Source organism: Meleagris gallopavo, chromosome 6 (genome assembly GCF_000146605.3).
Source record: "Meleagris gallopavo isolate NT-WF06-2002-E0010 breed Aviagen turkey brand Nicholas breeding stock chromosome 6, Turkey_5.1, whole genome shotgun sequence".
Lineage (NCBI taxonomy): Eukaryota > Metazoa > Chordata > Aves > Galliformes > Phasianidae > Meleagris > Meleagris gallopavo.
In genome coordinates, this window is record NC_015016.2 from 3,110,919 (window position 1) to 3,122,240 (window position 11,322).

Sequence of the window (11,322 nt, forward strand, 5' to 3'; positions counted from 1 at the left end):
AGAATCCCGATAACTGGCTTAAACTTCACACTCTACTTGCACAGAGTTAAAATTCATTGACAACCTCATTCTAAATCATCAGGCAAGGATGTAAGGGGTTTGGGATCACTTCCCAACTATATAACAATCTGTTTTTTTAACCCCCATCAAATCACTTAATTTCTCCATGACAGTGCTCACCATCTGTAAGATTTTTGTTTGTTTGTTTGTTTTTTGCCTGATTTGTTTGCTAAAAAACTCAACTGTTGAAGTAGGAGCCATAAATCTTACCCTAACTTCAGTACTGAGAAAAAAAACACCACATTGTTCTCAGTGAGAGAGCAGTTCTCTGCTGTTGTAATTTAGTTTTCATCTTTGTTAGTTTTCTTTAACCTGTGTGAATTTACTAGCATGAAGGACAGGGTGTCAACAGCAAACCTGGACATATCATGAACCTATTTCCCAGCCCCGGTTGTCATTGTTTACGTTAATTTAATTTCAAGAATGCAAAAAAAAAAAAAAAAAATTCTGATCAGCATGGCTAAGTTTGGATATGGACTTATAAGCTGTTTCTTCCCATTCTCCACCTTTCTCTGCCTTTCTATTGTTTTGTTGCTGTTGTTTTTCTGTCCCATAATGATCTCCTTTTCAGGGAATCCTATGGTTATGTTTTCTCAAGAGTCCAATAACATTTACTCATAGCTTCCCTCTGGGTGACCTTGTGTTGCTGAAATCAATGTTGCAAAAGTAGGTGACCACTAAAATATATACCAAAGATGCATTCAAGCAAATTTTACTATAGGACTGGGACTTTGAGGGTTTTCTACTTTTCTTTTTATAACATGGTTCTAAATTAGGCTTTGTCCTCCCAAACTCATCAGACCATAATGCGATTGCATGACCACAACTTACACATCCTAAGAATAAATAAATTTTATTTAAATTTGGGACAGACGTAGAGAAATTATTCCTTCTTTAAGCAGAAGAAAATGGAAAAGAAAAGCAGATCCATGAGCAGCAGATCTTATGGAGTTTTGTCTCCTGCAGCTCAATCCTTTATGTTTCTTTGGTAAGGATTTCACTCTGCAGCATATTGCATGCGGATGGTTCTTTTCTGGAATTCTTCCTCTTCACACAGCAACATATTTTCACATAACTTGCCGTAATTTTGTATTTACAGAACTTTTGTCCAGCTGTTAAAGTTATTTAAAATTGAGCAACAGGTTCAAAAGTTACTGAGAAAACATCTGAGAGAGTCCTGACAAGCAAGTAGACAAGGACAGGGTCCAAACAGATCTGTAATACAATTAAATAAGTGTACTGCTGTAAAATAACTGTAATAGATTTTTTTATTCTGATGAGGAAGAACAGAACAAAATATGATTGATACAGATTTTTCTTGAATTTTCCCTTAGTACTGCAAAACACCAATATTTATCAGTGCTTCCCTCATTTTTTCTATTCATCAGCAAAGTAACAGCCATAGGAACTGTTCATCAGTGTATGAAGGTCCCCATTATCTTTGAGTTTCACTTCTGGTACCTGCAGTTTCCTTGCAGCTTCTCACCAGAGCATAAGTAAAACACAGCTGGAACTACACAAATTCCAAGATTGAATGTTGCATTTTGCTCAGATAGAAAAATGCAATAAGAACTGCTGGTGTAGAAAATAGCCCTGCCAGGATTTGTATCACCTCATTTTAGCTATCAAGAAATTGCGTATCTGCTCTAAAGCAGTCATCCAGGCTCCCTCTAGAGTCTGTGATGAGAGATCAGCTTCTCCAGAGAGCAGGCTAGGGTAGGTCTCTATGATGAGCCAGTCCCTGGTACAACACCTACACAATTAGTTTAGACAGTTTACGATCTTTAAATGATTACATTTAACTGTATCTATTTCCTTGTACTACAAAAGAAGGCTGTAAAACCCTATAAAACGGATGTGTCACAAATACAGTGAAGCCTAAGGTTAAGGAGTCAGTAATACAGCCAATGCATTAACCCAGTCTGCTAGACCCCAGGCAAGGGCACAACTACTTTGGGTAACCAATAGTCAATCCAAATGTGACATTCAGTGATGATTCTAGAGCATTTTCTGAATTCAGCTCAGTGCCCTTGTCATAAGGTAGTCCATCTGTGGAAAATTAGAAGCCATGGAGATTCCTCTAAAGGCGTACAGCAGCAGGAAGAGATCATAGAACCATAGAATGGCTTGGGTTGGAAGGGACCCCAAGATTCATCAGAATGAATGTGTTTGTTTAAAGAGCATGTTATGAGTGACACGAGGGTAGCATGCATGCCTTAGTCAATCTTGACAGTGCGTTTCCTCTAACAGTAATGAGTCACCTAGGTTCTCCTTTCTGGTAGGCGATAGAGAAGCATCATACTGGTTGTTCTGGGACCGTAATCCACTCAGACCCCCCAGGACTAGAAACCCTCAGATGAGTCTTGAGAAAGTGAAGGCGTAATCGACCACTATCACACAACAGCCTCAACTTTGAGAAGGGCAGATGATTTCTTTATGTTACATCACTGAGTAATAAAGCACAAAATAGTCATAAAGCTGGGATGTTCAGCACAAATACCATAGAATAATGGGGTTTTGTTCGTTTGTTTGTTCTTTAATGGTGTTTCTTAATACAAAGTCATTGCTTTAAGAAAGCAGGCTAAAAGTTAGACTAAATTAAACTTGGCTTAAAGCAAGACACAATTCATGGGAACTGACAGATGGGATTAACTGAACATTGATTGTCTAAAATATAAGATTTTCCTCTTTGCAGATTGCAAAGAGCACCTGATCAAAGGTTTTCTCAAAGGATGACATCTCACCAAGTCACCTTTTGGAAATACCTCCCTCCTTCCACGAACTCTCAATTTGACTGGACATCTAACTTTCAGACCTGTAACCTTAGGTGGTATCACTTAGTCTTTGTGTTTAAGTACCCTACTTAAGCACTACTAGGACCAAAAGGACTACTCACATTGTTACCTTTAAAACTGTTAATGAACTGTTAGTCTTCTTTTCTACCTTCAGGAACACTGTTCCTGACACAATTGGCTGTTGTAAGAGAATGACAAGCCTAGAGTCTTTTCACTTGCAATTGACTCCTACGTATTCCTATACTTTCACTTTTGGATGACTGAACATCTGGCTGAACCTCATCTCTAATTTTAGCTAGGTTTGTGTTTTAATGTCATTCTAATCCTAAACAAGAGGCTTAATTTCTTGACTTTGTATCCTAGGAAGAGACAGGCATTATTCCATACAAGCAAAGACCTGATTAAAATGTTGCCAGACTTAATCAGTAAGTTGATGGCAAATCTCTGCTGTCTCACTATAAACAAAGCCAATACAAAAGAGGCTTATTGATCATTTGAGCCAGCTCCATTTATTTCAGGAACAGTTGTTACAGAACATGTAAGGAAATGTATGCTGCTGCATATTCAAGTAATTGTCAAAGTGTCAGCCCCTATTATACCTGAAGGCTCATTTCCAGTCCCATTGGATGGGCAGAGACCAACTTTTTCATTCCAGCTGCAAAGTACTTAAGGCCAATTTATACTCCGTGACAAAACTGTTCCCTAGCTCACACAGCACTTTTCCTTCCCCACCCTTCATTCACTCTGCAAAGGCTTATGGTCTGGCCTGAGATGTTCTGCTTGACAGATGCAGTTCCTGTCCCCACCAGTTCAAACAAGACCTTGGGGCTGCCTCCTTGGATGCACTTGTGCATGCCAGTGGACTGTACCCTCACGAAAGCAATGAAATGCAGATTTTTTAGCAACCAGCACAGATTTTTAGCAGCAAGCACTTGGGCAACTGGCTTAGTGAATTGCTAGACACTGATTCACCTCTTCTGGAAATGGATTAGTTCCAACTAGTTGAATATCTCCAGGCAAAGCTCAGTTAAAAATTGCTGACATCTCACAGAAATGTTGAACCAACTTTCTATTTCAAGACCTCTGTCTATGTAGTATATCACCCACTGTTTTTTTTCAAGGCTATTTGCTGAGAGCAGGGATCTTGATGTTTATCCTTTTCTGAAATCATAAATTCCTTCCTTTATTAGCTCACTAGAAACTCTCTTGGAGTTAATGAGTATAGAATGTCTTCAACTGGAGCCTGAGCAGCAGCAGGGGATGGACAGAAAAACGAGATCAATTTCACCTAACTTTAGCCATCTGAAATTAAGTTCTCTAAAGTAATCCTCTATACTCCTTCTAGAGACATTAGTTAAAGAAGACAGCACTGACTTTCAACCCCACCGAAAGATAAGCATCTGAGATACCCTAGAAATGTATCTTTAGTTCAGGCCGAAGCTGAGAAGGTGAATTTTGCTTTTATTTTGGACAATTATTATATTATTTACAGTACTACAGAAGGTCCCCTACCTCTCAGCTAAAGATTTGCCTCTGTCTGAAGTTAGGTTACTGAAGTTAGGTTCAGTAATCAATTCTTCCTTTTCTCTTTTTAGATATTTTCTCCCCACATTTGTGTCATTAGAATTCCATTCCTTTTTCTCTACTGCCACTATTTGACATAAAAACTGTTCTGTTTGTCTTCATTATCTCCTTGCCACTGCGTGTGTATGACTGCACGCAAATGCATGCTCATGAGTAATAAAGTCTAGGCACATGCATGTGGATTCTATACATGATTCAATTTATCACATTACTTGGAAAACAAGGAACGAAAGAGAAGAAACCTCATAGAAGTATGCTCAGCCTTGTTCCAGTCTTCAGAACCAACCCCAAACATCTCCTTTTAAAGCTTTCCAGTGGAAAAAGCATTAGATGCAATGAACAGAGCAACAAATGCAACTGCACAGCACATGGCACAATAACATTACTCTTGTCTAAGGAGACTCTGGTATTTTGACATTTGTTTTCCTCCCTAAGTGGAACAAAGTCAAAATACTTAAACGTTCCTGGAGGGAAACATTTCAGTTTGGTAAGGTCAACATTTCATCTCAACACACGAGATTGACATCAGTGGGAGACCGATGAAATGCTTCCCTTTCATTTAACGTTACCCACTGAATCAAGCTAACACCACATGGAAGATGTTGCTTTGGGTCTCTCCTCCTGCCATGATCCCTGTGGACCCAGCACTTTGGCAGTGCTCTTTCTCCAACGATGTGTAACATTTTTTGTTTTTCTTTCTTTGTTGCCCCAAATGGCCTGAGCTCAGAGTGGGCTGCCAGTAAGATACAGTTTTTTTTCTGTGACTTCATGCTTATAATAATGGGATACAGTACTGACTTCTTCCCTAGCTCTGACCATCTAAACCTTTCTGCTACAAACACCTGCTGTCTCGCTAGAGGATAGAAGGATTTAGTTTGAATACACATCACTACCATTGCAATGCCTCAAAGGATCTGCTTGGGATCTTCTCCAGACTGGCAGGAGCCCCCCCTAAACCCAGTTTCCAGTCTTCCAGCTCCACATGGATTTGCTGTATGGCACAAAGTATCTCACAAAACAGGAAATGCCTACCTTTTGGATAGTAAATCCCACCCTTACTGTGCACGGCTGTTACTTAGGATAAGAAAACAACAAGCCCCATTCTAGACAAAATTTGATTTAGAGGTGACAGAAGGCAATACTTAAACTGCAACTGCACAAATCTGTTGTGGCCAGCTCCCATATTTATCCTGCTTCTACAAAACCATTTGTCTCTCTATAGACCCAGATGGCCAGGGGCTCCATTTGTCTCCTGGATTCTGGCAGAGCAAGGCACACACATCGTTCTTTCCTCAGCTGCTCTGGAATTAATGAACATTGATTTCTTTCCGTTCATTAGGAGATAAAATTTAACTTCTTGGCTCACTAAGTCTAGTTTCCTGTGACACCTGCAGCTTGTTTCAGTTTCTATGTCAGCTCCTCCACCCACTCTGATAAATGAGTTAATTACATCCTGAAGAAGTGAAAGCAAATGATAGTTCACTGCTTAGATCACTACATCCATATCAGGTCCCATCTGGGATTCTGTAAACCATACTTTTGGGACTGGGTCAGCCTGTGGCCAGAGCTGGGCATCCAAGCTCTTCCATAGATCCTTTTAAACACAGCAGAATGTGATCTGCAGGACATCCTGACACCACAGAGGTGTTGAAGAAAATTAAGTATATTGAGTAGCTCTCACTTCAGTGAAGCAAAACTGGGAAACATGACTTGCTCAAGTTCTTGGATGAGGGAAAGAAGATCATTTCCACTGCTGTAAAGAAACAAAATAAGAAAGAAGTTCAATGAAGTGAAAAACCCCATAGAGACAGGATGAGACTGCTATAGAAATTTCTCCCAATGCTTCAGTTGCACTGGATCCTTTTTAATTAAATTTCACTGTAAGATCTAATCTCAAAAGGAACAAGTCAATCTGTATGACTGGTCACAGATAAGGTTCCTTGCCTGTGCTCCAGCATCACTGAACTATCACTGAATCGTAGTAAAAGTAGATACAAAAGGGACCTCAAGATGTCGTCTGATCTCCCCCTGACTTAAATTAAGAACAACACTACCTCAACTGTCCCTGACAAACACATTTATTTAAGTTCTTTTTCTTCCAAACATCCCAAATGGAGAATATTACTTTGCCCATAGGCAGCGGAGGATAAAGTTCCACCCATTGAGAATCCAGCCAGGATCATGCTGAGAAAAGTGGAGATAAGGTTAAAGAAAGAATACCGACTAGTCCCCAGCATGCTCAGTCCTAACAATAAGAGTCTGATCCCTCAAATACAGTACGTGACTTTATTCTTTTCACAGTCCTTCACACTGAGAAATAGTCCAGAAGAAGACAATGCCAAAGACATCTCTGTGAGAAATGTTTCGATTCAAAGATCTAATATTGGAAGATAAAAATTCACTGTCTGTGACTACACCAATATTGAAGATCAGGATCCTTGATTTGGAAAATTTACTATAAAAAGAAATATAATTCAACACTCATTTCTGCTATACTAGCTCTAAGAAAAGAATTTAAATAGAGAAGCTGGAAAATGTTCCAAAACTGAAAAAACCCTCTAAAAAACAAACAAACAAACAACAACAGAAAACTATTCCTTCCTTCCTTCCTTCCTTCCTTCCTTCCTTCCTTCCTTCCTTCCCTCCTTTCCTCCCTTCCTTCCTTTCTCTTCCATTCTGCTCCCTTCTTCTTATGCTTGGCCAAGTAACATTGTTGAAATATGCAAAAGCCAGCTTCCACAATATCCTCATGCAGCAAAAACAAAAAAATTTATGGTGTGTAACCACACATTATTCTGATTTATTTTATAGATGGTCTCTAGGAAGTGTAGAGCAATGTAATGGAGCATGAGGATCAATCTCAGTACTGTCTGAAGAAAGGATGTTTAAGGGATAACCCACTTCACAGATGCAAGGTATAAAACATTAGTAAAAATTTTTGAAGAAATATTAGAAAGATGCATTTCATGTACGTTTAAAGTGTTTTTATCATGGCGCTTCTGCCAACAAAATAACTGTTATATCTTACTTTCCTAACTGATAACTAATTGCTTCTTATATTCACTGGTAGTGATGTATTGTTGGATCCTTTAAGGCTGACAGATTATTACAGACACAATACTGGAGTTCTTTAAGAATACTTATGAGAACATCTTTGAAATGTCTTTATTAAAAGCAATAGCATATTTTCTAAATGGTGGATGGCAGCTGGCTGTGTGCCCTCACAGCCCAGAAAGCCAGTAGAATCCTGGGCTGCATTCGAAGCAGTGCAGCCAGGAGGGTGAGAGAGTGGATCTGCCTCTCTGCTCTGTGCTATGGACCTCACCTAGAGCACTGTGTCCAGATGTGGAGTCCTCAGTCCAGGAGAAACATGGACCTGTTGGAACACATCCAGAGAAGGGCCGCAAAAATGATCCAAAGGATGGAACAGCTCTACTCAAAGGACAGGCTGAGAGAATTCACTGCAGGGCTGTTCAGTCTGGGGAACAGAAGGCTCGGGGGAGAGCTCAGAGCAGCACTGAGGTGCCTATGGATGGATATAAGAAACAAGGGAACAGACTGTTGGTCTGTTGTGATAGGACAAGGGGAAATGGTTTCAAATAAAAGAGGGGAGATTTAGACTGGATGTAAGGAAAAAGCTTTTTTACAGTAAGGATAGTGAGACACTGGAAGAATTGCCCAGAGGTCATTGATGCTCCATCCCTGCAGACACCCAAGGTCAGGCTGGATGGGGCTCTGAGCACCTGATGGAGCTGTGGGTGTCCCTGTTCATTGCAGGCGAATTGAACCAGATGGTCTTTAAGGGTCCCTTCCAACTCCAAAGATTCTGATTCTATGATTAAATGGAAGAAATCAGTGTCAGTGTATGAATTTGGAGAAAGTATTGCTGGATAGTGAGGATATTTTGTTTGGAATCAGTGACCTGAGCTCCCGACACAGCCAATTAAGTCATCTACATTCAAATCCTTGTATTAAAAAAGAAAGAAAACAGCTTGAACACATAGTCCACTCTAAACTATCATTTGCTTCAGGGAGCAGGGTATCCCTTGATATTTGCCAAGAAATGTGACTCATTTTAGGATCTTAAGAAGTTCAGTGTACAGGAAGAAGAGCACATGCACAGACACACATACAAGTATTTCCACTCAGGCTTTACAGGGCATCTAATTCTCATGGGCATTGACTCAGAAACTTGACTTAATAACACAGATGGCTGGGAAGCCCATACATCCCCTGCCTACTGTTGTAATGTGATTTGCCCATCTTTTGTGCATGAGATACTAACCAGTCCTTGCTTAGTGAAGTCATGAATGCTGTCAGAAGAACTCCTCAGGCATAAATGGAAAAGCTACAGATGTAATGAAATAATTTGCCAGTGTGGACAGGGATAGGAGGTTGTAGGAAGTTTTGCTTGCTATTTAGAAGAACTTAACTTACTTTTACTACCCCCTGGCTTGAAAGGATAGAAACAACTAGAAGGCACAAAAGGGAAATAAAATACATTGCTCACTCATTAGCAGAAAGAAACAACCCAGAAAGCTGTCCAACAGATGCTCTCCAAACCACTTGTAGTTCTGAAGAGACCAGAAAGGATCATGCAATTTCTCTTTTGGAAATTTGTACCCAGAGGACAGACGTGTGCACTTGCACAAAGCCAGACAGAATAAATCAGTTTTTTTTTTTATTAAAATATTAATGATCTTGCAGTGATCTTGTAACAGTTTCTTTTTTCCTTGGGCTGAAGGAGGCCAGTAAGTTTTTCATCCATCACAACTCTTTCTTTTCTAAATAGCAGACAACAGGAGAATATAAGATTAACTATTTCTCTACCTCTATCTTGAACTCAGAAGGCTGGGCAGATATCTGATGGGTAGTTTCCAGCTGAAGAGTACAGCTTCATCAAAACTGATAATGCAGAGTGTGGAAACCTGAAAAGAATGGGTTTCCTGGATAACGTGGCTCTTTCACTTCTTGGCATCTTCCTTGGCTACTAATTGATAAATAAGATATCTTAAGGGACAGTTCTCAGGCTGTGAAGTGCCCCCATTCAACAGATATCCTTAGAGCATGCATCAATTTTCTGACCACCACAATTCAGTAAATAACTCTCTCAAGATTGATTGTAATAAGAAAGCTTGAGTTTGGCAGAGGAAAAATTATAACCTACTCCATTTAAAACTTAGAACAGGCAACTTTGACCCAAACCAAGTTTGATATTAGGAACAATTTCTTCTCAGAAAGAGTGGTAATGCAGTGGCAAAGGCTGCCGAGGGAGATGGTGCAGTCACCATCCCTGGAGATGTTCAAGAACAGTAGAGTTGTGACACTGAGGGACGTAGTCAGTGGGCATGGTAGGGGTTGAGTTGGGTTGGGTTGGGGTTGGGTGTGATGGTTGGGGTCTCTTCCAACCCGAATGATTCTATGATTCTATGAAAAACAGAAGGCAAACATGAATTCCTGTTTTTTTAGGCAGGAAATCTCACACTTGTCTCTGCTTCCACCGAGCGTGGAGATAGTTGTGTCAGGTGTCCCAAGAACTGTTGCTTCCTTCTGCTGTCTAAGGCTGAAGTGACTCCTTGTCACTAACATTGAACATCCCTTCTACAGTAGGAAAAAAGCATCTCCTTCACAACATGGCTTCCCATCAAAATTTGGAGGCTTGATTGTCTGAGAATATGTTGTTTCTTATGGCTGACTTGCTGCTAAAAGTGTTCACAGATACAAAGAGCACAAAAGTATTTGATAGAACAAATTCTCAGCTACAAAACACTATTCTTCAACTTAGCCACTACCATTATCTATGAATTGTTGCCAGCAATGAACAAGAGACTGCACGCCAACTTGTAAAATCTGCATGGATGTCTAGAATGTGGCTTGTCTTTCACATTGCTGTCATCAGTGTCTCACTGTGCTCACACCCACTGTTTGGTCTCTATAAACATTCAGCAAGCATCAATGAATTTCAGTGAGTGCCATTTTTTCCTCATGGGGGAATTCAATGACACACTTTTGCTTCATAGGCACTTCTATGTCAGACATCATTTTGTCAATACCCCTCTACTGTTGTCTGTCACATGGCAACAAAATGTAATGGGATGTTGGTGGGAAGGTTCAACCTCTACTGCCATATTACCAACATCCACCTCTGACATTGTGGGTCAACATAATAAAATAGGAGGCATTACTCATGGAACAACCATTATAAAAAAACACCTCTTCTTGTTTGTGCTTCACCTGTCCCAGAAATTTCAGTCTTGTGTTCCCAATGTCTTTATTACGAGGTGCACTCAATAACCATTCTCCATTACTCTCATCACCATTTTTACAGATCCATCTCCTCCTTTTGATCTCACCTTTTCAGCACCCTCTTTCCTTGGCTGAAAGTCCAAGTCCACAACATGGTTACACTAACAAAGCAAGGTTCAATCCAATAACCTCAGCACTACCAGGGCATGGTATTTGTGACCTTTCCCTGGTCTGGGCTACAATCCCATTCAGGACAAAAGCTGAGGATCTTCCTGTACTCTCTGAGGAACCAAATGAAAGATTTCATTCAGTGCACCCAGCACACCCAGCAAGCTGGAGCAGCCTCACAAAGAAAGCTTGTTCCCCTCTCACCACCAGCTCTGCAGGTTTCAGGCCATCACCTCTGAGTGAAATGGACTGTGCACTTTGGGGAAAGCTCACCCCCAGGGGAAAAACAGCTCGGAGAACGCGAGGCTGCTCATGAGAGTCCCTCACATGCTTCCCACACGCTCAGCCCAACAAGGTGGATGGAGATAAACAAAGCTTTATGAGGGCAAGATGATACGTGCTGGCATATGGTACCAGGGAACAGGTTACAAGTTCAGCAACTGCAAAATAAAGAAAAAAAAAGAAAGAA

At 40.4% G+C, this 11,322-nt stretch overlaps 1 long non-coding RNA gene across 2 annotated transcripts in view; it reads right to left on the reverse strand.

Annotated features, from left to right (window-relative positions):
* Positions 1-10,547: 10,547 nt before the first annotated feature.
* Positions 10,548-11,322, reverse strand: part of LOC104911323 — a 6,292-nt gene continuing 5,517 nt past the window's right edge. For both annotated transcript variants that reach the window (XR_002115721.2, XR_793821.3), the window contains one exon: positions 10,548-11,293. This is a non-coding gene — a long non-coding RNA (uncharacterized LOC104911323). The remainder of the gene's footprint in view (positions 11,294-11,322) is intronic.